We start from the raw sequence: 4178 nt of genomic DNA, 5'->3' as shown, positions 1-4178 counted from the left end.
CTTGGAAGGCTGAGGCGGAAGGATCGCTGGAGCCCAGCAGGTCGAGGCTGCGGTGGCCGGAAGCGGCCACTGTACTACAGTCTGGGCGGCAGAGTGAGACTCCGACTCAAAAAAACAAAAAAAGTGAGATCTGGTGTTCCTGAGGTCCGGATCTAAGAAGTCTGGGGTAGAGGTCAGGTAGGAACCCTGGGTCTGAGCCTGGGTGGCCTAGGGGTGGGAATCCTGCAGGACCAGAGTCGGGTGGGGCTATGTGGTTCACGATGGAAGTCCAAGATGAGTGGAATGTTGGGGCCCAGAATGCAGAGTCAGAGTCAGAAGGGGCAGTGCACTGGCCAGGTGGAAGTCTTGGGAAAGAGTGTCATGGAGGCCCAGGGTCCAGGGCAGGTGAGAAGCCTGGGACTCTGGGAGTCCAAGATCCTGTGCCTGGGCCCCTCTCACCTGCAGCAGCCCTGGGTTGCGGGGATGGTAGCGGGGCCATGTTTCCACATGCTTGGGTACTAGCTGGACCTCCAAGCCGGGCATCTCCTGCCAGCGCCGCAGCATGAACAGTGCCTGGGCCTCCTCGGGGACTTGCCACTGCGGGGCCCCCACTGCCTGAAACAAGAGGCATGTAGACTTGGGATCCACACGGTTCCTCAGCTCCCCTTCTCTCTCCCCTCACCCACTACAGACGCTCTAAGATGAGGTAGCACTGTATGGGATAAGCCCAAGGACTGGGAGGGCGAATCTGCAACCCACGAGGTGGGGAGGTGCTGTAACTCCCTGGGAAGAGACAGCAGTTGGAGACAGTGAGATGGGGGCTCTGGAGCCTTTGTTCAGACCTATGCAGAGAATGGACCACCAGCCATCTGTGAGGCAGGAGCCCAGTTCTGCAGCCACATTCTGTTGGGTGAGATGCTGTAGGGGCACCCTGTGTTCTGAAACTTGACCAGCCGTGGCTCTCAGGGGTCCGCTTTGGCTCTTTGGGGAGCTCACACTCACCAGCAAGGCCATTTTCTCCCCACCATCCAAGAACCTCGTCCTTACTCAACCGAGCTCATCATCTCTGCTTGCTGAAGTAAACGGGTTCTTTTGGTAGTACACTAGACTGGGCACCTAGGGCTCCTGTACCTTGTTCTACCACCATTTTGCTCCCTTTAGCCTGTCCAGCAGAGAGGGGTCAGTACCTGGAGTCGGGGTCCCAGGGTCCCAGTCAGAAAGACTTTGCTGCCCACCTTGACAGCCCCGGCTCGGTATTCAGAGGCAGGGAGGCCACAGCGTTGACACAGCCCTGCCAGGATCTGCAAGGCCGTAATGCATCATGCCAGGCATTGTACCCATCCCTGCAGAAAAGGAAGATGCCTCAGCTGGGCAACATATGGACACAATTGGGCACAGGGCAGAGATGCGGACCCTTGGAGAAGTGGGATCCAGGATCATAACTCCAATGGGAGATAAGTTAGTCCTAATTTATGATAACAATGAACATCAAAGATATATGCCAGGTACTTCTATGATGGAGACACAGATATTGTCTCCATTTTACAGATTAAAAAAACAGACTCAAAGAGGTCACGTGACTTATTAGTTACAAAATCCAGACTCCTAAGCCCAAGTCTTGACTCCTGAGCTATAATGTCTTGGTTGACAAGTGGGGGAGTTCCCCTACTGTGAAACTGGAGGATCTAGAGACAAAAATGGGAACATGAGCTTGGATGTGTTTGGTCAGAGACTTAGAACAGTTCCCAAGGGCCCTGTCAGACTCACAGGTCATACTGGGAAGCTAGCCCACAGTTTGCTCTGTGGTGGCTGTAGAATCGATATTCCAGATCAATGTGGGTCTCCCCAGTGAGGTCATCAGAACCCACGAGATTGTGATCAAATATGGCCACGGTCAGTTCCAGCTCAGCAGGGAGAGAGATGCTCAGCTCCGGGACCCTGGTCAGGAGGAAGAATGGCTGGAGACCCTCATGCCCTCGGAGGTGGTGGGGATGGCCGTGTCAGCGTCCCTGTCCATTCTCCCAACATCTGCAAGCCAGCCACCTGAGGGAGAGCCCTTGGGCCACGGGGCTGGGTGGTCAAGTTGGGATCCACAGGGTCCTCAGCTCCCCTCCGCCCTCCCCTCACCCACCATAGACCTCACCCCCCTTCCCCTTCCCAGCCCCCAGGGCCCAGCCTCACTCTCCAAAAACAGGATTAAGTTGCTTAGGGATGTAGCGTTCCTTGGTGTCCTGCTGCTCCCTGCCAGTGCTCGCTGCCACGTAGGGGTCTGCGGGAGCCAGGCTGGTACCCTGGGGGACAGTATGGAGTGGGATTAGGAGAAGCACCGTTGTCATAGCCCAAGGTTACCAGCTTGGACCTAATCTCAGATTAACTACAGGTAGGAAGTTACCAAGAAGACTTTCCCACTGCAAAGAGTCAGCTGAGAGTTGGACAAAATGGCTATTTACAATTAGTTACAAAATACGTAAGACACACAAATAGGTACAACAAAACATAAGAAAACAAAACATTTGAAAAGATGTGTAAGGGAGTTACTATTAAATTAAGAGTATTTTCGCTAAATAAAAAAAATACATTAAGCATGTGTGTACCCAGTAAAATAAGATGTTACCAACAAATTGAAGGTCCTTAAATAAGTTTACCTAATTCCCTTCTCCCTGAAGTAACCAGAACCTTTTACTTGAGAGTTGTCACTCACATATGTATTTTTATGTTTTTACTACATATACATGTATCCCTAAGTAATATATAGCACTATTTTGCATGTTTTTAAATTGCATTTATTTTTAGTCAGAATTTCACTCTATCGCCCAGACTAGAGTGCAGTGGCACGCTCACGGCCACCCCAGCCCCAACCTGCTGGGCTCCGGTGATCCTTCAGCCTCAGCCTTCGAAGTAGACAGAACTACAGGTGCACGCAACCACGCCGGCTAATTTTTGATTTATTGTAGAGATGAGGTCTCGCCAAGTTGCCCGGGCGGGTCTCGAACCCGCAGGCTCAGGCAATCTACTCACATCAGCCTCCCAAAAGCGTGGGATTACAGGCTGAGCCACCGAGCCCGGCTTTTGCTAATTCTTATACATGGTGGTTTGCTTCTTTGTTTTTTGTACTTGTAATCATGACTCATGGTGGGTTTAATTCACTCTGAAGACCTGAATTGCTCTGCCAGAGGGTTTGATTTGCTTCTGCCAGTTTCTTGGGCAAACTACCAACCAGCAACCACTTTATTTTTTATTAAGTCAGAATCTCACTCTGTCGCCCAGGCTGGAGTGCAGTGACACACTCAGGGCCACTGCAGCCTTGAACTGCTGGGCTCAGGAGATCCTTCTGCCTTAGCCTTCCAAGTAACTGGAACTACAGGCATGTGCCACCATGCCCATCTAATGTTTTGATTTATTGTAGAGATGAGGTCTCGCCAAGTTGCTCAGGCTTGTCTCAAACCTTTGGGCTCAGGCAATCCTCTCATTTCGGCCTCCCAAAGTGCTGGGATTACAGGCATGAACCACTCCGCCCAGCCTGCAATCCTCTAGGGCCGGGCACAGTGGCTCAGGCCTGTAATCTCAGCAGTTTGGGAGGCCGAGGCAAAGGAGAGAATTGTCCCTCTTCTAGCTAGTGCCAAAATTAAGACAGATGAGCTTTCTTGGTGTCCCCTCTACCTGGCAGGTTCATGATTTTGTCCATTCTGACGCTGAGGTGTATGTAGCCTTTTGGAGGTTCACTTTATACACGGTCTTTCTGCCCAACTCCTGGCCCTGAGTTGTCTCTGGGCCTTACTTCTGTGGTAGCTGCCTGCACAGCCATCCACAGGGAAGCTCAAGGCCAGCAGTGACCATGAGGGAAAGTCAGTTCCCACGCTCATCTCCCAGTTTCCAGTATTAACTGTATTTTCTTCTTTTCCATATTCTTTTTTTTTTAAATTGGAGTCTCACTCTTGTTGCTCAGGGTCACTGCAGCCTCCACCTGCTGGGCTCAGGTGATCCTTCCACCTCAGCCTTCTAAGTAGCTGGAACTACAGACGCATGCCACCACGCCCAGCTAGTTTTTTTATGTGTGTGATTTACTGTAGAGACAAGGTCTCACCAAGTTGCCCGGGCTGGTCTAGAACCCTCAGGGACTCCTCTCACCTCGGCCTCCCAAAGTGCTGGGATTACAGGCTGAGCCACCTTGTCTGTATTCTTTTTTTTTTTTTTTTTTT

The 4178-nt window shown here is 51.5% G+C and overlaps 1 protein-coding gene across 1 annotated transcript in view; it reads right to left on the bottom strand.

Annotated features, from left to right (window-relative positions):
- Window positions 1–1721: 1721 nt before the first annotated feature.
- Window positions 1722–4178, bottom strand: part of LOC103257773 (stathmin-like) — a 10821-nt gene continuing 8364 nt past the window's right edge. The window contains exon 5 of the transcript XR_002481827.1: window positions 1722–1733. The gene's annotated coding sequence lies outside the window, so the exon portion shown is untranslated. The remainder of the gene's footprint in view (window positions 1734–4178) is intronic.

Source organism: Carlito syrichta, unplaced genomic scaffold (assembly GCF_000164805.1).
Source record: "Carlito syrichta isolate Samal-C Ts95f unplaced genomic scaffold, Tarsius_syrichta-2.0.1 Scaffold301864, whole genome shotgun sequence".
Taxonomy (NCBI): Eukaryota; Metazoa; Chordata; class Mammalia; order Primates; family Tarsiidae; genus Carlito; species Carlito syrichta.
Note: the sequence above shows the minus strand (reverse complement) of the source record. Positions and strands in the feature narration are given on the sequence as shown.